At 36.6% G+C, this 24,862-nt stretch overlaps 1 protein-coding gene across 1 annotated transcript in view; it reads right to left on the bottom strand.

Moving 5' to 3' along the window:
• Positions 1-21,311, bottom strand: part of otud7a (OTU deubiquitinase 7A) — a 60,706-nt gene extending 39,395 nt beyond the window's left edge. Inside the window, exon 1 of the mRNA XM_027173433.2 lies at positions 21,159-21,311. The gene's annotated coding sequence lies outside the window, so the exon portion shown is untranslated. The remainder of the gene's footprint in view (positions 1-21,158) is intronic.
• Between the last annotated feature and the right edge of the window lie 3,551 nt (positions 21,312-24,862).

The raw sequence follows: 24,862 nt of genomic DNA, 5'->3' as shown, positions 1-24,862 counted from the left end.
GTGTGTGTGTGTGTGTGTGTAAGTGTGTAGCCTGGACAGACATTAATTCCAACTACAAATATAATCACATTGATTAGAACTGTTAGCATAAACTGTTATTTAGTTGATTCTGGTTTCCAGAAAAGTGCAAAAAAAGTTTCATATACTGAAATGGTGAAAAAAAAACGCCTGTTGTCGTCGCTCCTGATGAGCGGCGACTTCAATCCCCATTTAGACTGACATCATGGTAAACAGTCTAGCAGCTCTGTGCTGCGAAGATAAATGGCTGCTTTTTAGGGGTTGTGATTTTGCATCATGTGAGGAATTTGGAGAAGGTGCTGCTGATGAGCCATCTGCTCCCGGAAAATCAGAATATTCAACTAGCGAAGTATGGGACAGATTTACTAACACTTTTGCGCCATCCCAAATGCTCTTTTGGCATTAAAAACTGATGGCTGAGATTTATTTAACAGACGCAATGGACTTTAAGTGCCTTAAAGAGGCCGTCACTACTGTTTTTACACTTTCATCTCATTTGCTTTTAAGAAATTTCCCCTATTCATCATGCGCAGATTCACCCATTAGCACCAATTTTATCACAGCTAATAGTCGGTACTAACTTTATGTGCACTACATAACACCCTTTAAAAACTTGTGCTATTTCAGATTTATTTCAATATTATAATATTTGAAGAATATTTCAAATTTCTATTTATTTTCATTGCAGAAAAAAATATTATAATATGAATTTTTAAAATGTAAAAAGTCCTGAATCAAACTGAGAAATCCTGACATTGTAAACTCTTTACTGCCTACTTTCTGGCTTCAGGTTCTTTTTACTGTACCTCAACTGCTTAAATGTCAGCGTCAGCCTTCTTTACCGCATAGTAGTTCTGAAGTGACGGATTAATGATATTTTTCAGCCTTTTCCACAGTGCGGTGGAAGACATAACTCACCACAGTTATATATAGTTTATATATAGGAAATTAAACACAACAATTTCTTTATAGTCATCTTATGGCCATTAAAGAGCAAAGTTCAAAGAGGGAAATGTTCTCAGATATCATTTAGTAATGCAGACATATAATGTAATAACGATATAGTGTTTGTGGCACATGGGTGAAACCCATCACATCATGAAAATTTGCCATTTTCTACATACTGTAAACTACTTAAAACTACAGGTTTTCTTGAACTGTGCTTTTTTTTGCAGAAAATAATAACGACCATGACCAAGAGGTATTTAAACTAGCACTTAAAATCAGTCTGCATGCTTTTTTTGCTATATTACCTCCTAACAAGAGTTTTTAAACTGACGGTATTTGTAGTCTTTGACCTTGTGAACCAGTAGCTATATATTCATAGACAAAGATTTCTTCTGTCTACAATCTGATTACAGGTGTGTGAAAATGCTGTCAATGTAAATATAAAGGAGGTCTGCATGATAACTATGACTGATTTTCATTTCAACATTTGTTAACTGCCTAAATCTATGATGTTTAATGCAAACATAGGCAAACTTTGAATGTTATAAATCCATTTCTACAGAGTTTAGGAGAAATAAAAGGTATTTGTGTTTTTTCAAATAGAGCTTTCAAAGAAGATTCACTTCCAGGTCTCGTTCTTGAAAAAATTGCAGCTTGTTGTAAAAACTGCAATGTGCAAAAGCCTGTTACTGTGTATTTTACTGCGATTCCTCTGACTGTTACAATGAAAGACTCCTTCCAAAAAAATGTCCTCATAGAAAACTTCACTATATCAACAATTAAATGTCCATTTATGCTTTCATCAAACAAGCCATACAAAATATTCAAACAAGAATATTTTTAGAAACTGGTGATTTGCTTTCTACTGGCACTGACGATGTCAGAGACATGCTGTTATACAAAATGAATCAACACCAATCAGAAGTGAGAATTCAACAGTGCTGTAAAATAAAAGAAATAATTGTGTAATGGCTAGATTAATTCTGAATGCTCTGACGGCAAATCTTATAATGAGCAATATGTCAGTTTTGTAACGAACTGCAAAGGATTCCATCTCGCAGGATCAGGCCCATGGGGTCGGCTCACACTCGTGCAACCGCTATGGTGTTGTCACTGCTGCTGCACCTGCCTGGCTTTTGGAGAGTAATAATACTCAATGACGCAGCTACGTGTTGCAGCCGCACGATTTGTCGACTCACACCAATCAGATATACTTTTCCCCAATACAGATGGTCTTTTGTTGAAGAAATGTGATACTCTAAGCTTATTATACATTTCTAAGACACATTTATCAGAAACAATGCATGAAATATATGTTTGAATATATTTAACGTGTATGGCTGAAAAGCACATACATTAATGTGTTGGCAATATACACACATCTATAATGGCTGAACCTATCATCTTATTACCTTCTTATTTTTATGTTGTGTCTTAAATGTGTTACACAAGGCACACAGACTGTGTGATAGCTGATAAGAGAGTCGGACCAGGCACAGAACCGGATACCAAATGGATGCCAAGCTTACCAGATGGAACAGTCACTATGCTGCATCATCCCCCTTCACCAAGCTGAGATCAGTGCCAGCGTTTCAGACAGACTCGAAAACACAGTGTAATAATGCTGATGGCATAATGACTCCATTTGTTAATGTTTGACTGAATATTGCAAACCTCATTACAAGGAGTGGAAATGTCAAATAAATCCAATTATTTCACAGCACAAACTCTTACAGTGTGAACACAATTTCATTTTCATTTTATTAGACACGTACAGACGGAAATCTCAGTTTGCAATCATTTTTCCAGCCAATCCATAAGTAAACTTAAAAGCGGTATGCAAGTGTTGTGATTTTTTTTACAAAATGAATCTATAAACTGTTACCAAATGCATTTGTTAATAATAATAATAAAAATTATTATTATTATTATTGTTATTATTATTATTATTTTATTTACTATTATATAATAATAAAATAATAATAATAATAATAATAATAATAATAATAATAATAATAATAATAATAATAATAATAATACCAAGACAAATGTACATGATACTATTAATATATGCAGTACGTTATGCATATTGCTAGTTTCAAATGATGGTTTCTCATGGTTAGGTTTTTACTCTGACAGTCAGGGGCAGAACAGCCTGAGCTTTTACTGTAATGCCTAATCTCATCACCAGACTTACGGTATTGACATATTATCCACTTGCACGCTTCCTGACCAGTGGCATGTGCATTTGCATGTGGTGTGGACAGAGAGAGAGAGAGAGAGAGAGAGAGAGAGAGAGAGAGAGAGAGAGAGAGAGAGAGAGAGAGAGAGAGAGAGAGAGGATAAATTACATGAACAAAGGACTGCCAATGAGATGAGAGAGATTTTTACAGATAATCAGTAACACTTCCTATAAATTCTGTATTCATAATGCATGACAAAATGTCAACTTGTTTGATGTTAGAGTTGCATGCATTACAATTTTAGAGCACAAAGCATATCATTGTGTTAAAGCGTTATAATAACTGTTCACGAGTGACAGTTTAGTAATACGGCTGCTATAATGTGCTATAATAAAGTTCTGGAATTGTAACAGTATCAAAGGTAGATGTATTATAGCCCAAAGCTTTATTTTCTAAAATCGTGCTTACATTTAGTAACGAATCACTGGTGAAATATACAGGACAGGCTGTTCTTGGAACAAAACTGATTTTTCCCATATAACAGGATGTCCATATGTGGTTTATTCCTCTTATGACACAGCAATTCACCAACATTTACATTGTTTTATTTTACAAAATGACATGCCAGACCTTTTATGAGTTTTAAGCCACATGTAATGCTGAGAGACAAGTGAGACATTTGATGTAGTTCATGTATTCATTTGTCTAAACATTCATTACCCTCACTTTATCTTGAAGATATTATGACAGATAAAATGCAGCTTCCACCCTCTATTATTACATTAAAAACAACAGGCCTACCTGTTAGAAAGGACTGATATTGTTGACTCCTTTTATAAACATTTCTTCTACTGGTACACCATGTCAACAATTATGTGTTTTTTTTGTTCCTGTGAAGAACAAGCCACCGGACTCCTTAATAACTGAACTGAACTGAGCAAAACACACACACGCACAGACCTACACCAAATAGACACTCTTCCGATATACATCCATCAAACTGTTTACATGCTGTTTTGCACACTGTTTTTGGTCTTTGCACATGCTGTCCCACAATTCAGTCAATATACTTTACAATACCTCATGTAACTGCTGCTACTGTATAATACTGTGTTCATTCCAGTATTTCTGCACACGCAATATTGTATGAACATCCAGTATTTACACTGTTCGGCACTGTCTTTTGTGTAAAGTCTTGTATTTTTTGTTTGCACTGTCTTTTTGTCAGGGTTCAGCCCGGACTTTTGGCCATGTGCTTCTGTTTATGTTCCGTGTCACATGCCTGCCCCGCCCTTGTTTACTGCCTATGCCTATGGCAGCGCGTAATCCACGTCAGTGTATGGCAGTGTTTCCTCGTCTGTTTTGTGTATTTAAGTTATTAAACCCTGTTAATTTGAGCTAACCTGTATCTGGGTCTGTCTTCCTCTAGTTGTGACACTTTTGTCCTGCACTGTCTTGCTGTCTTTTTGTCTTTTGTCCTGCACTGTTTGCACCAGGTTGCACAGATGCACTTTATGTATCTAGGACTAACTTTCTAAGTCCTTATAGCTCTGTCTTTGTTTAATGTAGCACCATGTTCCTGGAGAAACATTGTCTCATTTCACTGTGTACTGCAACAGCGACATAAGGTTGAAATGACAATAAAAAGCTTCTTGACTCTTGACTTGAAGTTGCTACTATAATTTGTATTGTTATTGATTACTGTAAAGTCATCTTTATAGCTATTCAGACATCCATATATTTCTGCACTGCTTATCCTACACAGGTTTGCCTGGAGTCTATTCTAGGAAACTCGAGGCACAAGGTGAGGTTCACCCAGGATGGGATGCCAACCCATCATTCCCACCCCACCACCCAACCCCACCCCACAAACACACAGACGCACACATATTGCATCAATAGCATAAAATACATGCAGAAACCAAATCCTCTGGAAGCATGGTTCATCCTCGAACACAGTGTTCTACTGAATACATCCTGAATGAATAAGGAAAGAGGAAAGTCCCTCCACACAAGACCTATGTACAGCACACCTCAGTTGATGCACTTTCTTTGCATGCTGATGTATCCCCTACCTAGTTTGATCATACACAGAAAATGTCCTTCACTCAAGCGGTTAACATCAAAGCTCACCCTAACTCTGTTCACAGCGCTGGGAAAAAATCTGCTCCTAAAAACAATGTTTTCCTCTAATATTTCTCTTCATGCCTTTGACAGTGTGCAGGTCAGGCCTCCTCCCCTGTGCACACGCAGGAATGTGTTTGATCACAGAGGGAAAAAATATGTTTGTGTCTGCATTTAGGAATATACCAATGGCTAATACGCTTAAAGAGTGGGAGCAAGCTTTTTCAAGCCCACTAATCTCCTTTATACTTGTATATAAAGTGATCTTGTGAAAACACAGTGCTCATGTGAAATGCTTGTGGCCTAAACTTTCAACACTTTCACAAATATAGAATACATAATACTTACAATGCACCAGGAAGTAAAAAGAATGTACCATTTTTGTGCTAATGTAAATACTGAATAATTTGGTGACGAAAACTTTTTTTTTTGGCAGGATCGCTTTAAGCTTTCAAGAATTTTATCAGCGAAATATAAAATACCATTTTTACTGCTTTTAGTCAAATGTTTGTTCTTTAATTTGCAAGTTATTTTAAAACAGCTGGAACACATTCCAAGAGATGCAGCACACCGGGACACATAAACACACATGCATTAGCTGAAGCCAGTTTACAATTATAAGTACTTTAACTTTCTTTATTCTCTAATGCCACCATAAGCCACTTGCCATCTCAGTATAATAGTAATGTTGTCATTGTACATAATGAGAATTAAAGATGACACAACGGGTAATGTAATCGAACAATGTTAAACAAAGCAAGAGAGGCGAGAGAAATACGTTTTTTTAAGGCCCCTGCTTGAGAAAAGCAGATTCAGTGACTGAATTTCAATGTAGTGTGTAAAAAAGCTCAGCCTATTTAGCCCAGGAATCAATCACTCACTCCCCATCTCTCCTCCAACAGCCACAATGGCAGGCCTGTGCTACTGCTGAAGAGAGAGAGAGAGAGAGAGAGAGAGAGAGAGAGAGAGAGAGAGAGAGAGAGAGAGAGAGAGAGAGAGAGAGTGTGTGTGTGTGTGTGTGTGTGTGTGTGTGTGTGTGTGTGTGTGTGTGTGTGTGTGTGTGTGTGTGTGTGTGTGTGTGTGTGTCTGAAGTGATGCAAATAGCCGGAAGGCAGCAGTAGGAAGAGGATATGTTATGTGTTTCTTTCTCTGTCTTCTGTGTAACAGATCTACATGATCCATAGCACCCTAAAGTGATGGCATCATGTGAGAGACCTCCATACTAATAAACAGGCATTAACACATAGAAAATACAATGTTCTCTAATGTACAATCTCTGTTCACTAGACCCTACTGGGTAAGTGTCATATAAGACAAGAAACAGCTTATTAACACAGACATCCTGTATTCAAATTCAGATTCAGATTTATCTGTATAGCGCTTTTAACTATGGACATTGTCTCGAAGCAGCTTTACAGAACATAAGAAACATGATACAAAAACATTTATATTATACAAAGATTAATATAATACAACAATTCAATATTATTATTAGACTTATATGTAAATGTGTTTGCAACGAGCAAGCCTGAGGTGATTGAGGAGACTATGCCAAGGAAAAACTCCTTGAGAGGAACCAGATTTGGGTGACACTGGAGGGTGTGATTATAAATATACAGTCCAACAATTGCGTATTGATTAGGAGGTTGTTGTCCTGAAAGACTACATTGTGTTGCATCCCCTATTAAAATGTCCGAATGTGTAATTTATCTATGTGAGCTTTATATTGATGGCTCTGCTCTACAGTATATAGTTAGTTACTTAGTCATTATTTGTTATGTCTGAATACATTCAAGAAGTTTACACCATATTAATAAATGTTTCATATCTCATTATGTCTTAAGCCTGCTCAAACATCTGTACTTTTCTTTGAGATTTTCTTTCACATAAAACGTTTGACTTTTCCTGGATTTGTAAAAAATGTTTTTTGGATTTATTCTAATCTGTTATCTAATCCAAGTCCAAACATTAAATCACAACATTGCTGGATAATAATTCATTTGTTAAGTTATAATCCTGGTGAAAAAAAGTCTAGTTTAGTCTGACCACCAACCAACTGCCAAAACAATAGATCATATTATCCAGGTGGTCATTTTTTTTCCTGCTTCCTTATTACTTGATATAACTGTTCAATAAATGATCTTGATTTTTACTTTACTATTATCTTATTTTAGGAAGAAATCACCTGTCTATGATGTGCCATTAGTAACTACAAATCAAGCTCTTCCCTTTTACCAGCACTTACCAGATAACAAACACGGTCTTGTGACTCCTAGCTTTTATCATTCAAATAGTTTGTATCCTCATTGTAATTAGCATGATAGCTAACTTTTAATAGATTAAAAAAAAGTTAGAAATTTTCCATGTTCCATAGTTCCTTGTTGAAAGAGGTGCTAATTTACGACTGAGTAAAATCAGTCTGCTTTAAGGCACGGGTTTTATTCTTTTGTGAAATGTCATGGTCTTAAAGAGACATTTTCGAGCATTAGGTGGAACAAAGAAAGATTATTTATTTCAATGAGAAATTAGACTATTACTTGAGTAAAGAATCTGGGTGTTTTACAACCTCTGGTGAATTTCAGACATTTGCCAGAAATGACTGTTAAAGTGAAGAGCTCTTCTAGATTCATTTATCATACATAATCATGTAATGATGCTAGCTTCCTTTAAACCTGAAACTGGTCTAATGTGTTAGATTTAACTCCAACTGATGTGTGCCTGTATAGGATCAGCATCCCAGCCATTACGTCTGATGTTGTGTCAGATACGTTAATCCAGTGATTGCTGAGCTGGTGTGCTTATGTGTCGGTGCTGGCAGAAGCCAGTCACACACAGCTGGGTGTGTTTGCCAGGCCAGCTGAACCCTGGGCTTCCTGACAGCTCTTCACACTGATTCTGCAGCATCAGACACGTGCATGAGCCTGGCTGACACCTATTCAGACACACCAGCTTTTTGGATGCTGCTTGGAACCAAAAAGTTTAAATAGTCTCTATAAGGTGTACGTTCACTTGTTTCACTCGTTACCTGTTCACTGTGTGATCTGATGATCTGAGAGGACACGAGGCACATGCAGGATCATATCATTGTGCAAGAAATAGCTGGAAATAATTTGCAGAGCTGTGTGGGTATGATGGGATCATGATTAATGACACCTGAAAGAGTCACATGGCACTGGGAGGTATGTTGAATAAAATTAATGGTTAGCAATACAGAAAAGCACTGAAATCCTTCTCTAATCCAGACCTAGGTCTCAGCACTGTTTGGTAGAGGAACAGTCAGAGCGGATACACATTATAACACAGCGGTGGGGCAAAACAGCACTGCCAGACCTTAGTCTCTTTCTCTTTCTCTCTATCTCTCTTACTCGTCCTACTTCCCAGCATTCGGCCTCCTCAAAAGGAAACAAGAGTGCACCAGCTGCTCCCTTCGGGCCACAGACACCATGAGACAGAATGACAATTATCAACCAGGAAAAAATATTCAGTGTGATGCATTCAGTGATATGTCTAAGGGCTGGAAAGGAGGTGACCAAGAGGCCATCAGATACATATTCATGTTTAGGTTTCACATCAGAAATCCAGATAATAAGGCCAAATAAAGCTTCTACTTTTCCCACTGCATCTAAATCAATTCCTTTCATAGACTGTAAGCATGTGACCTAATTGTAAGATAAAATAAAATATAAAATTATTAAACAGTACAACTTCCAGAAATAGTTAATGGGTTTAATATTCAGTAGGTTCACAGTTCATTTCCTTGTACTCGTAAATGCCTACCTTTCCTATTAATTTCTCTGTAAGTTACTGAATCATTCATACCAGTAACTGAACAATGATTCAAGATGAGTAACTGAATAAAAACTTTCCATTTTGCTCAAATTTTATGCATAACCTCAAACAGAAACTCATACACGTTTGCTACAAACAGTAATCTCAAAAAGGAGGAAACATTAAAAAAATCCCTTATTAATCTGGTAAACTTGTGTAAGTATACTAAATGGTTGCACATTACGATTTATACTGTATTGACTTTCCCACTTTAGATTATCATAGTCATCACAAAAGCAATCAAAAGAAATAAATTAACAATCAATTAACAAGAAAACAATCAAAAAGAAATAAACAAATTTAATGCAGTTGCCCAATAACCTAATTAATCAATAAGAGTGTAATGGTGCATCTTTAACAGAGCTGGTTCAGGTATAAATTCAGTCGCATGTAATGGGTCCAGAATAACACAAATAAAACAACAATAATTATAGGAAACACAATCCTGAGACTGTAAATCTTTATGTGTTGCATAATGCATAACAATAACACTGCAAAACCAAAAAGCCCCAAACAGAAACTGCCAAAACAACATCATGTCCACATGAGCAGTGCCGCTAGTATGGGTGAAAGATTTCATTCCAACCAAGCAGAAGACACAGCCAAGTCTAGAGTAATCCAAACAGGTGGAACTAAGTGTGGCTCCTGCTTGATTACAGTCCGTTTACAGATAGGAACAGACACCTCTGCTTTCGAGGGTGCGGCTTCAATTTAAAATTATTTTGAAAAATTACTGACCTACTACCTGCACCAAAAACTTGTACATTTCAGCTGTCACCAAAAAGAAGGAATCAAACATGTTATCTGGCATTGCATGTCCATATTATAGGCTCCACAAATGAATAAAAACATGTTTGAACACAGTTTTGAAAAAACTTTTCATGGTTCATGTATTTGACTTTGTTTTCTTAAGTTGTTTTATTTTTTTTTATTTAAAAATTTTTTTGCTATTAGTCGATTCTTGTCTATAGCTATATAAACACATGAAACTATAACATAATATAAAGCATGAAATTCACTCTATGCTTCCGGCCACATTCCTATACTAGAATTTCATAAGCTTGTTAGTGGAAACATCCGTTCACTTTATCTGTTTTACACATCCTATCAGACTATATATCTAATGGGAAAAAGAGCATGCACTTATCTTTCTCAATACAAGCCAACAGGCAGCAGTGATGTATGAAGACTGGTGAAAACTGGTGCATATTACATTGCATTTCTGAAAGAAGTGAGAGGGAAAAAATGTCTTTCCTTCCTCTTTTCGAATTCAAATTCTACATCTTTCTTGAAAACAGATGTTTTAATTAACTTGCTTACAAGACATAATTGTTCTTGTCGCTTTGCTGCTATACCCGTAAATGTCATTTCTAGAAGAAGCTTATCAGTGATGCAAATCAAAACATGTTTGACGACGGTGACTGGCTGCTTGTGAACAAGGCTGGATATCGTCTGTGGAACCTACTGTACTTGAGCCTCTATAGCAACCCATGCCTGAAGACGTTGGCCTTAAATCTACTGAACATAATGTTGTAGATATACATTAATCAGCTAATCACTACTGGTGCATACAAAAAAATGACAGCTCACATGCTGTGTTGGCTAAACCATGAGAAACTGCAAAGCTGATACTTCTGGAACTAAGAGTCCTGCTATCAGCAATAAGTTCTGCAAATGCAGCAGTGAGACTACATGGAGAGATCCCAGATATTTCAGTGTTTGTAGAAAAGCTGGTGGTGAGCCTGTTGTACCTAACGCTATTCTCACCTATTAGGTCACATATCAAACACAGTGTCCAACTTGCAAATTAAACACCGGATCGTCCAACACTACTGCCCGATAATTATACACTGCATCTGGGTTAATCAAATCCAACTAGATGTGTCCGTCCAACCCATATTGCATATTTATCATCTGAAGAACTGCACAAAAGCACACTTAACTTTTATAATGATGGCCATCACCCATATTTGTCAGTGAAACAAGAGGGAAGGGGATCTATTTTATTGACAATAAGGTTTGACATTGGGACAGTGAATAGAATGTACATCTGTGTTTATTCGGTTTAACTATTTGTATCTCTTTTGTACAATCGCAAGAGTGTTTTAATAAATCTACCCATCCATCCATCCATCCATCGATTCATCCATCCATCCATTCATTCATTCATTCATTCATTCATTCATTCATTCATTCATTCATACATTCATGTTCAGTAAAGAATTCACCCTGTTCAGGATCACAATGCATAGGGGGTCATTCCATTGCACTGCACAGAAACCTGAGCTTGGGATTTGACTAGGAACCCGGGAGCTGTGAGGAACATTTCTGTGTGCACCGTTCATAAGGTTCTTATAAATTGTTAATGCTGCATCCGATGTGTTAGTAAAATTTTGTATGTTTTTAAAAATGTCTGATTTCCAAATTATTTCCAAAATGTTTTCTTAAGTGTGGATATATGAATCAACATTATTTTTGTCATTATTATAAAATAAAAATAAATCAATTAAACTGACTCAAGACAATAATGAAGATGAAGGAGAGATGCAGTAACTAGAATGTACATTTCCTGAAGAAAATGTGAATGGTGCTTGCATGTGGTTAATAATAATAATAATAATAATAATAATAATAATAATAATAATAATAATAATAATAATAATATTTTACACTTCATGGTTTAAAATGTTGTCTTCCAGCTCTGTGTTAGGTAGAGACTAACTACCATCTTACAAGCACCATGCTGTGATGAGGAGATGAGGTCCTGCCCTTTTGTTTTGAAAACTTCTGACCTTCACTGTGACAGGAGAACTCTTCCAATATCAATTACAATACAACTCTTCCTACATAACCTTATCATTGCTCTGAATTACACAAGGTTCTGAATTACAAGATTCGCCTTGGTATTTAGTTACTTTGGCCTTTCTAGTAAAAGCAACCAATTTGTAGAAAATCAGAGCTCCAAAGTTTACATCTTGAACATCAGTTTCAATCACACTGACAGTAGGTGTCCCTCTCTGTGCTGTGAAACAGTCCGACAGAGCCAGACCCGTGAAGTGGGTTAGAAAGATAAAGAATTTAACAGGACCATGTAAAGACAAGGCGTGAATGAGTTTCATGAATGACTTTAAATGAACTCTTTATGAGCGCTGCACCGAGGACAACATTGAATAAAACAGGGATCTGGGAATCTGTGAGAACTAACTGTCCTAAAAAGGAATCATTATGTAGCAACACTATTTGTTAACACAGAAACTATTCCCTTATTATCTGCTGTCATTATCACTGACAGTGCTAAGCTAATTTACACTCAATGAACTTTCTGAGTAGTTAGGTTTGGGAAAAATTTTAGTTAAGGTAACTTTTACTGATTTTGAGAGGGTCATCCATGCTTTTATATCATCCCGCCTGGACTATTGTAATAGTCTCTATGTTGGCATTGGTGAGGCATCTCTAACACGCTTGCAAAGGGTAAAAAACGCAGCTGCACGTTTATTAACGGGGACACGCAAACGAGAACACATTACACCTATATTGGCTTCCCTTCATTGGTTGCCCGTTCATTTTAGAATTGATTTCAAAATTTTACTTTTTAGTTTTTAAATCATTGAATAATATTGGTCCTAAGTATCTTTCAGAGCTGTTAAAGCCAAATGCTCCATCCAGAGCTCTTAGGTCTGCTGGGCAACTGCTTTTAGACCCCAATGCAAGATTAAAGAGCAGAGGTGACCGTGCCTTTGCAGTAGCGGCCCCCAAACTCTGGAATAATTTGCCTTTGTACATTAGGCAGGCTCCTTCACTTGCTGTTTTTAAATCACATTTAAAAACATATTTGTATGGTGCAGCATACAACACAGTATGAGAGTTACCTGTTAGGAGTTCTTTTTAGTGTGTGTTCCTAATTATTATTGTATTTATTGCACTTTTATTACTTTTACTTAGTTTTTATTTTATTATTATTATTATTATTATTATTATTATTATTATTATTATTATTATTATTATTTTATGCTTTTTAGTTCTATTGTTTATTTTATATTGTTTGTACAGCACTTTGTTGAACACCTGCTGTTTTAAAAAGGTGCTCTATAAATAAACTTTGATTGATTGATTATATGAGGTCATACAGACTAAAGAAAATATATATAGTTTACATACTACGTTTCTTTACAAAACAAGATTTCATAGCTTGCACTATACCACACTTAATTATTTTTTTATTATTATGTTTTTTGGAACAAAGTACTTTCACATTCACTAATATATTCAATGGCATTCCTTTTGCACATTTTCTCACGTTACCTAACATGTTACTGAACAGATTTGAACTTGAATCTCCAGACGACAGGGGAACACTTTTCTGCTGTGGCACTTGGGAGCCCCAGCATGTCGCATTCTGTTTCCTAGCAAACACTATGCTTCTGTTTGGAGTAACAAGTGCAAGCGTGCGTCTTAAATAGTGTCTCCATCACAGTGGAGCAACAGATAGCTTATCAACTTTCACTAGCATCTGTTACAGAAATATTTGCTTCACTGCAAGCCTTCAATCAGCTGTGCTTACTATTACTATGCTTACTATTTCTGTTATCCTGTATATCCACTAAAAGGAAGGATGATGTGTGTTATTATGAAAGCAATAATCTGACACAATGAGTCTAGCATTATGTCACCATTTTGGCCTGACCAGTCTGCGCTGGATCTGGAGCTTAACCAAGGAAGACCGGGTGTGAGTCCATAGCAGGCAAACACATTCACACACATTCACACACTCATTCACACTTAGGCATAAATTAGTGAACCATTCCACCCACTGGCATGTTTTTGCGAGGTGGGAAGAAACAAACAAGGCACAGGGAGAACATTCTATGGTTCACAAAAACAGGGTCCCAGGAACAGTGAAAAGTAAGTGATTTAGCACCACTTTTGGCCCTTTGCACCACTGAGCCACCTACAGTGTAGTGAAAAGGCTAAAAAAAAAAAAAAATAAACCAATATTAAATACATCTTAATCTTTGAGCATATCAAATGAAACAAACTAAAGCATTCAACTAAATCTGAATGAGAATATAAAACTTTTATATCATATTAAATTGACAAACACCACTTTTGCCTGCCGGCAAGTGGCGTACGCAAAGTTTAGGAGAAGGGTGCAGGAGACGAGAGTGTAGGCCAGAAGGAAAAGCAGAGTAATGTCACATGTCTCATTCAGACACCAGAGCAAACAGAGCAGAGTGCAAAGTCCCATCTTGAGAAGGTAGGGTGTGGTAACATGATCATACCCATACTGATGGACAGAAAAGAAAATGCAAGCCCACAAATACAGGTCGAACAGGACGTTCAGCAGACACATATTTTCCTAAGTAGATGTGTTTGTTCCTCATCAACGTGCTGTCTGAAGTGTGCGGCTGCTGCAAGAAATTGTGGGGACAAATCTGGAAAGAGAGCATGATAATCTGTCATCTCTCATCAATCCCTGACAGGGTGAACTCAGTGCCATGTAGTGCAGTGAAGACCTGCATGTACTGACATCAAAGGAACATTAAAAAGAAGAAACATATACAAACACCGTTCTGTCTGAGATATCAAAATGACAACTAGATAAAAATAAAATTGCTATTGCTCAAAGATGTTAGAAATTCCTTAAACGTGCTTCATTTACCAGTGAAATACCAGTTACTCTAAGGTTTTACATCAGACGTCACAATCCATCCATCCCTTTATCAGTCTGTCTATTTCTCTATTCATCATCTATCCATCCCTCTATCCAAACACGATTTTGCCATTTATTTATCTTTTCATTCCTCAATCTATCACTTTATCCATTTACCCATGTAGATTTGGCAGCAAGTATTACAGATTTTCTTAGTATTATAGATTAACAGTATCGAAAGTATCAATCTATTTCACATGGCAGTGTTAGATTATTTACATTTTAAACAGCGGTATTTTGCGAAAGCAAGTCTAAACCTGGGATGAGCTTTATACTGTAAACATTACGGTATTTATATCATTAAATATCATTATTAATATGATTTTTTTAGAGCTGTCTATTAGATTCTACAGTATGAACCACCACTAACAAAACATGGGTAGAAATTCCTTTTTCACAATATTAATAAAGAAATTAATTTGGTATGTCCAGAAATTTCTTGCTTACAATTTGCATCAACGATTCTAAAAGTCTCTCGCTTTTACAGTAGAATCTTTCTCATTTACAGTAGACTATTATTATTATTATTGTTATTATTATTATTATTATTATTAATTAAGCATATTCTGAGAAATCAAGCCATCTGAATAATTGCTCTTTACCACGTAGCTAAATCTAATATCTCCTTAACCACAATAAAAAGCTGATATTTATTAGACCAGTGTTTGAATAGATCTTTCTAAATTTCTCAAATTACAGATTTGGTGACCAATAAAGCACAAATATCCATTATTCCATGTATCATTTATCAATTTATCTACCCATCTCTATATGCAACTATTTATCTATTGGTATTCATCTGTTCATATTCTCAGTCATACAGTATATTCATCCTGTTATCCATCTATCTATATATTTAATATGGGGGCATACAGGGTCATCAAGTCAAGTCAAGAAGCTTTTATTGTCATTTCAACAGTATATTGCTGTTGCAGTACACAGTGAAATGAGACATTTCTCCAGGAACATGGTGCTACATAAAAGCAAAGACAGAGATAAGGACTTAGTAAGTCCTAGATATACAAAGTGCATCTGTGCAACCTGGTGCAAACAGTGCAGGACAAGACAAGTAGTCAGGCTAAAAACCATAGGGAAATCCGTAAAAAACGTAAACAGCACCATATTGAATCCGGAGTGGGTGCTGGGTGCTACTGCCACGCCGCCATCTTGGTTAATTAAAGTCATCTTACAGTGTGGGGGCATACAGGGTCATCTCACCGTATGGGGGCATACAGGGTCATCACACAGTATGGGGGCATACAGGGTCATCTCACAGTATGGGGGCATACAGGGTCATCTCACCAAATTCCAATACACATTCAGCTAACAATGACACAGTAATCATTCTTTTATCAACTGCAATTATGAAAAATGGGAGCCTGTTATGTGTCAACCAAACATTGAACGTACATATAAATAAAGCATACATACAAAGATGTACAATCATTTTGGATTTTTTTAAATAAAACATACAGACATACTCCAGGGTTGGGGTTTCCTCTGGGTTACTCTGGCATAGACTTCAAGCTTCACATGACACTGTAGGATAAGCGCTACAGAATATGAATAAATGGATGTACAGGCATAAAATATCACATGACAAAAAAATCTCTGATGAAGGCATGTGATGAGTTGTTAGCCCGCCGAGCAGGAATAGAAAATACTTGATGCTAAAATGCTGCTCCTCGCTGCTCCTTCAAAACTCAACTTGCCGTGTACAAATATTGGCATGGCAAAGAGAACAAGAAATGCTTGCATTTATGAATAATGTTATACCTTTATCTCAGACTAGTAGCACAAAAGAGGACATGTCCTCCTGGAAAAAGGATTTCCGCTGCATCGTGATGGTGCTGTTTTAGTAAAACTAGAGCAATGCCAGGTCAGAAAAGAAAAAAATCACCCATCTGACATACAAATGCAAATTCACACTTTTTTTTGTGTGGAAGGCAGAACTGAATATAAAAAAACTAAATGTTTCACATTGAAGAGTCATTACATAAAGGTGCATTGTTTTTAATCAGCAACTTTCCTTCATGCAAGCCACGAGGGTACTTCAACTGGAGAAAATGTCTAATTTTCATGCATGAATTATTCATATATTCGTCTTCAGAAACCACTTTATGCTGGTCAGGGTCTTGTCTGAATCCGAAGTCTGCGCATGAGGTGGGAATACACCCTGTACGCAAGGTCAGGCCATCTCAGGACATCATGCACAGACACAGCATATTCATACACTTGTTCACAAATGGGGGCAATTTAACATCAGGTAGGCTGATACTATATAATTACTAATTATTTCATAATATGTATTTCTGAGATATTGTGTTGTCACCCTTTTATTTTTTTTTAAATATATTCTGAATTTTCTGAATTAATACTTACAAAGTAACTGGAAGTAGGTCATATTAAAATGTCATCCTTAACCTTAAAAACTGGAAATATTGAACCTTTTTTCTCTTTTTAAGAGTTAATAACACTTTTTTTATTCAAAATAAAAATAAATTGATTATAAACAAATGTGTTATTAATAGCATTTTTAAAATACTGTACACTGTAAAAAAAAATAAACAAATAAATGCTGGCAGTTTCTAAGCAAACCAACAGTATATATCGTTATATGTAACACATATATTGTATTGCAGCCAGTGGTATGACATGTATATAGGAGGTGGGAAGAAGTCCATGCCGACATGAGGAGAACGTAGGATCAAACTCAAAACACTAGAGCTGTAAGGAGGCTTCACCGCATTACCAACTTTAATATGATTAGCCATTTTCAAAAATCCATTTATGTCCACACCAAAGGTTTTTCTGTATTTAAAACCCTCCTGTTCTTGCGCTCAGTTTTCTTTCTCTTCCTTTCACCCTTTTCACAATTCCTATCTCCTTCCTCATTATTCTGGCCTCAATGTGACCTCTCCCAATAGCACTTAACATTGCTTCCCCACCTGTGAGGATGTGGAGCAGTTCAAAGCACCATGCAGTGATTGAGCACTGATTGCTGTGGGCCACTTGACTCATTTCATCTCATCTTGAAGACTAAACTTTCCGGGAATGAGGTGGGATTGAGATGGAATTCTCTGAAGAAAGAGGCGACAGTGCCTTTTCAGTGCTGCTCCTTTTAAACATATTTGATCATCACTGCGATAGATTTCACTTATTATGTAAGGGTAAAAATACAGACAAGAGCATTTCATGTCTGCACACATATGCACTCCTGAGAATCATACTCTTCTGTGTGGCTAACCTTGATTTGACCAAACTTAAAAGACTTTTTTTTTTTTTTTAAACCAAAGCTAAAAATGATTGGGACTAAAATTCTTGAAGGCTCTTCACAAATGAAACGACTAAAATACAAAGACAGCGACGTGGCACAGCATGAGACAATGTGCATGTGAAAACATGGGTATTTGTGTGCAGTTGTATTGTTCATAAATGCCATGGCATACTGTGAAATAAAAGACAGCAATCTTTTAGATTTTGCAATCATGCATAAATAAATTGATGACATGCATCTTTGATATTTTCATTCCAGCACTGTACACTGTATTCTCATGTCAACCTTTTGTTACCGATGCCACATGTACAGTTCTGTTTTTTTTATAGGTTCTCGTGGTAATGACTGTATTGAACAGTTTCCCTAAAAACTACATAAACTTCAAATACAGCAATCCGTTTAGGGAGATGACTAATTTCCATGAGTTATTAAACTTCTGTTTTACAATATAAATACACAGCATGGCTGCAGATTATGTGAAATCCTGATAAAGTTACTAATTTACACAATTATTAAATGAAAGATAATAAAGACACAATTCATTTTATAACCTGTTGCAGTGCATACATTTTTAAAGCAATGACCATATTTGCTCGTATTTTAATTAACGATTAAAAACGATCTATTAAGCTATCCATTTTCTGTAGCTCTTATCATACACATGGTCACAAGGAGCCTGGAGTCTTTCCCAAGTGATTCTGGGTACAAGGCAGGGGACGCCCTGGATAGAGTGCCAACTCATCGCAACTCACACATGCAATCACACTCTACAGACAATTCAGGGACCCCAATCAGACAATACATATCTTTAGACTGAGGGAGGAAACCTCTGAAAAATAGAGAGAACATGCGTACTCAATCAAATCCTGGAGGTCTGAGGCAAATATGATAAGCCACTGCATCCAATAGCTGTAAATATCACCATAGTTTATGTATCTGTTTTATAAATCAGTGTCATTTTATAATATTATACATTAAAATTAAGCTATAATGACCACACTGGTCAGTGTTTCCACTTTCCTGCTTTGCCCTGATTGTTCCATCTGTCTCTAAATGTTTTTGAACTTTGACTGTAAAAAATAACAAATGCAGAGTGGAACTTCTGCAGCATGAGACAAAATGTGTCACTGGGCTGTTTGATAAGATCAGAGACTGTTAGGTCAAGGTCATTTCTTCATTCATTCATCTTCAGCAAGCACTTTATCCTGGTCAGGGTCATGGTGGGGATCATCATGGGAACACTAGGCATGAGGCAGGAATACATCCTAGATGGGACAACAATCCATCAAAGGGCAATATGCGCACACACGCACACACACATCTAAGTGCAATTTAGTGTAATCAATCCATCTACTGTATGTTGGGGGGGGGGGATGGAAACATGACAGAGAATCAAAACACGGACCCTGGCCCACCATGAGACCAAGGTCAAACACCCCTTTTTAATGTGCTTTAGTGAAATGTCAGGGGAATTTAATTAAATAACATAAAAGAGATGGAGATAGAAATGAGAGATTAAAAATGCAACTTGAAACATGTAAAGTATACACATAAATACTGTTTACAGATTTGTCAAATAATATGCATTTGTAAATGTAACCTTTAGGTTTATTTAATTAGAGATAATGTGCAACAGGCACACAGGTTGTGAACATTATACCATCTATTTAGTTCATGCAGGCCGTCAAGATATCTTTCTAAATGTACAAAAATTTGTTCAAATTTTTAAAAGGCTTAAAAGGTCGACTCTCACATATGCTAAGTATTACTCACATAGCTTTAACATACGATGCACATTTCACATAGATCCTGTATGTGATATGTAATGTGTAGAATGTACCAAACCAAAATGGTTCACAAAATATCCTAGAAACAAATGCTGGTCCATGGCACATCTAGGCTTTGAATAACACTACAATGGTTATCTGGAGTTAAATAAACACTGGTGATTAAATACTGATGATTTTTCTGTGTATTCTTGCAAACTCTAGTCTGTGTTTGCATTACAATGCTTAAGGCAAGGGATTGCCTGGAAGACAACTGGCCTAACATTATGTTTCACATAAAAAAGACAAGTCCGTAATTCTGACATGTTACTACTAGATAGTTGTAGTCTATAATGAAGAGCTTTAAAGCACCAAGTGGCTACACTAAACTAAACAGACCGAGGAGACCAATGATTTCACACTTGTTTCTTAAATCCACAAATCTATCTATCTATCTATCTATCTATCTATCTATCTATCTATCTATACATATAGTGTGTGTATGTGTGTGTGTGTGTGTGTGTGTGTGTGTGTGTGTGTGTGTGTGTGTGTGTGTGTGTGTGTGTAGACAGATAGATAAACAGATAGATAGATAGACAGACAGACAGATAAACAGATAGATAAACAGACAGAAAGACAGACAGAGAGAGAGATAGATAGATAGATAGATAGATAGATAGATAGATAGATAGATAGATAGATAGATAGATAGACAGACAGACAGACAGACAGACAGACAGACAGAGAGATATCAACGCTGACAAATCAAAACTGATCTATTATTGTGCTTTCATAGTGTTGGTAAGGAGGAAACAGTAAGCTAACTTATGGTAGATTTACAGGTATGATGCCTATAGTCCATCTTAGAGCATCAATAATAAAGACTAAGTTAGACGGTATAATGAAAGCAAAGCTGAATATCGAAACTAGAGCAGAACCTGATGTTGTGCAATAAGTGCAGGCTTAATCCTAAACCCAACTGGCCCCATTCAATGGTGACAACAATAAAAACGATTGAAACGTTCAGTCCTGATGTTGAAGCACAGCGTATTGTAGTGATGTTGATGTCGATAATCCGTGATGCCACACGTCTATAGACAAAGAGACCCCTTTCAGACTGATCCCAACCGGCGCAACAAGAAGGAACTGCGTCCTAAGACATTTCTCAAAATACACCGCTAATGTCAGAGCAACTGTTTCAGAAACGCTTCGATATCCGCAGGATGCAAGTGAACGCTGCACGGGCAAGTAGGGAAGAATAGACAGGTGCACCTGCCCAGAATACGCAGTTATTCATGTCTTACCTTGTCATTCTCAGTCGGCAAATCAGCCCTCCAGTAAAATACGGCTTTAAAAGATACAGGCCAAGACTGTCTCCTCGTTCAACAGCCGCTACATCTCCCTCATCCTCATGCTGTTCAGCGATGCAGCAGCACGGTGTCAAAGCCACGCCCACTCAGCAGCTCCGTGCCATGACGTCAGCGGGAGATATTAGTCCACGCCCATTATGTAAAAGCGCTGCTGCACCTCACCTGTCTGTGCTGTTTCTATTGTCTCACCTGAGATACTGTTCACTCTAACAACCCTCTTCTGTTTCTGTTCACTCTTAATGGCCTGTATCATTTCTATACATTCTTACCCAGTGGACCATTTCTGTAACGTTTCTATTCACTATTCAATTCAATTCATTTTATCTGTATAGAGATTTTTGTCTCAAAGCAGCTTTACAGAAGTATGGAAACAGAAGAGAAATAAATATAGAAGAAGAACAAGAACAAGAAGAAAAAGAACAAGAACAAGAAGAAATAAGGATAAAAAAATGAATTTATACAATTAAAATGTTACGGTAAGTATTAAGGTACTATTAAAGTATTGCCACCTGGTACCCTTTCCTTTTAGTCTTTAAAACCGTGTACCATTTCTGTTCATTGTTACCCGCTTGTACTGTCACCATTTACCTTTCCTCTTCACTCTTACCTGTCTGAACCACCTCTGTACTCTGCTGCCACCCTCTACTGCCCTTATCCTTGCATGGGGATATACTTTTTTTTATTTATTTTTGTACTTAGTACACTTTAGTTAAGTCTCAGGTCCTAGAGCACCACGTCCCATATATTAGGGCTGGTAATTAGCCGAGAAGCTGCGTTGTGTGTTTCTAGCAGTGAAAACACCTCAATGTGTAGGACAGGAGGTAATCCATGGCCATTGAGAACACAAGGCATAATGTTTATAGTTTTACAGCCACTATACCTCTCAGAGCATATTTATTTATGATATACAAGAATTTTTTCAGGCCTTTAAACAGAAACTCATTTTCAGAGCAATTTACAAGAACTTGCCACATAATTTGGGGAAGATGCTCTTCCATAATAAACACACATATTTTCTATTAAACAAATGACTAACTAGTGGTGCTCAGAAGAAATAAAACACATAGCAACATGAATTAGTGAACAGATTATTACTTGTTGTGTTCTTACAATATACAGTGCATCCCTTTCAGAAGTTGTAGTAGAAATACAAATCCAATAAACTATACAGTATTATTAGCTTGCTTACTTATATACTTACTATGGGCAGCCTAATAAACACTGCTAACAACTGATTGTATTTAGTATATCTGTAGATTTATATGTAAAATGTAAAAAAAAAAAACAACAACACTGCAATACAAATGAAAAACATTTATTGATATAGGCTGATAGTCTATATGAGTTTACAGTATATGCCTTTATGTCTATCATATGCTATAAAGGAAAAGTTCTGTTGACACAAACTTGCACAGGAAAAGCTTCCTCCCTCATTTAGACATGGACTCCACAGTGAGGTTAACACTCTCACACCCTCTACTGTTCACATCTGTTCACAGCTTTCAGCATATCAGACCCATCATCATTAGCATATTTGTAAAGCAACAAAAAGAAATAATGAAAATGTATCAGCAAAAATTGTATTATAGTTATCAATTTAATAACATAACTGGACATACAACTTCAGATTCTGCATATGAAATCCACTTTTGAGTCACAGAGGTTAAAGAACAAAAGCTAGAATCATGAGAGAAAAAGATGGACAATACAAAGACATACATTTAACTCAACCCTGATATTTAGGCCATTTCAGGACAAATCACTCATCTGCTCATTTCAACAATAAAGCACAACATCATTGTTTTTTTTGAAAATCAGATCTTGATCTAGTCTTGTGGTTTCCATTTGTCTGGTTCGACAAACCCAGTTTTGCTTTGCATCATGATACTGGAAGGTTTCGAATTTGGCCCAAACTACATAAATCCATTGTGCCACATTTTTGAACAATACAAGGTGGTGGTGGCAGTGAGATCTAGTGTAAAACATCTTAATAACACCACAAGTTACATATTAGAAATTTTTCCAAAAAAAAGCAAGTTTTCTTTGCTTCAGCAGTCTTCTTTCTAATATTCTACTGTTATACCTAAAACCTCTGAGTGTTTCATTGCCTTAAAGATTGCTGTTTTGTATTTTTTTAAGAAAGATATAAGAAAGACCTTCAAAATACAACAAAATAAACACTATCTACATATGTTTTATGATAGATAGGTAGGAAATGTGTGAATCATACCAAGATCTTCATATACAGTAACATAAGATGCAGCATTTGCAATGAATCTCTCTATTTCTCTCCATTTGCAATAAAAGCACTCAAAAAGTGCTTAGAGATGACTCTCCAAACTCACACCACTGGGAGAAACAATGTTATCCTTGTAGAATATGGACCTGGACACAATAACACTAAGGTAGAAACAGCACACCCCTCCCTCCCTGCCTATGAGTAGCAGACAATTCTAATAAAGTGACATTTAACAGTAGGGAACAGCCATGTAGCCTATTTGAAGATCAGATAATGGCATCGGTGGGCCAGTCTCTGCTTAGACAAGCTGCATGTGTCTTTCTTCCATTTCAGAAAGAAGAGAGATGTCAAGAGATAAGAAGAGAGATTTTTAGAAAAGATGTCAACCATCCAATTCTTTTTGGATTGTTGACATCTCTTCTAAATAATAACACTCCTGTATGCTCACATTCATTAAAAGCTGCTCTGACACACAAAGCTGAGTGATATGACCTTGGGCAGGAGGATTGGATTCAGCTTCATGCTCAGCCAAAGTCGCCTGAACACAACTTTATGCGGGGGAATCTTGTTGGCAGACTTTGCAATTCCCCAACATTTGGCCAAAGTTATTGGCAGCAAAAAAGCTAGTTTTCAGAGAGTTTCAGAGATAATTCCTATTTCAGTTCAGCATCCTAGAGAGGCTGGGAGTGGGGATGAATAAGCAGATCGTGGATATACAGTATACTAATGGCATTGATCATGTGGTTGTAGAAAGAGGCTGAGGACTTTGAATTGAAATTGAATTGACTGTCCTCCCTTAAATAACATTCATGTTCTAGGGACATGAACATATGTGCTGAACCAATCGACACATTGGTTCTGACATGAACCAATCATTTAAAGTATATGACACTTTGAAAAAAAGTTTTGCTTTTTTCACTGGCCCAACCGTCTCAAGAAGGCTTTCAGAATCTAGAATTGAAAAAAAACAAACACCTTATTTCTTCAAGGGGTGCTCCTCAATACTCTTTAGTCTTGGGGAAGGGGCACTGTCTCAGGTCATACTCATGATATTGCAAAACACTCTCAGATGCCAACTGGGAGTCTGAGGGCATGATTTCCCCTGCTGTCTGAGGCAGATGAAACCCAGGTCAGAACAAAACTAGAGCTCTCATGTGGATGATCTGTTTAAACCATGCCGACTTTTTGATTCTAAAACCTGCATTGACCTTTACAGGACCAACCTAGCTAAATTTGCAAATTAACAAAAATCCATCTAAGTACAGAAAAACAGGTTAAAGATACAGCAAACTGTAGAAACACTGACTTATTACTTATCAAACAAGCATTGAGGATATAGCTAACACAGGCTAGTAAGGTATGTGAGGAGTCCATCCAAGGCTTTTAAGGAGAGGACATC

The sequence above is a fragment of the Tachysurus fulvidraco genome, chromosome 10, assembly GCF_022655615.1.
Source record: "Tachysurus fulvidraco isolate hzauxx_2018 chromosome 10, HZAU_PFXX_2.0, whole genome shotgun sequence".
Taxonomy (NCBI): domain Eukaryota; kingdom Metazoa; phylum Chordata; class Actinopteri; order Siluriformes; family Bagridae; genus Tachysurus; species Tachysurus fulvidraco.
Note: the sequence above shows the minus strand (reverse complement) of the source record. Positions and strands in the feature narration are given on the sequence as shown.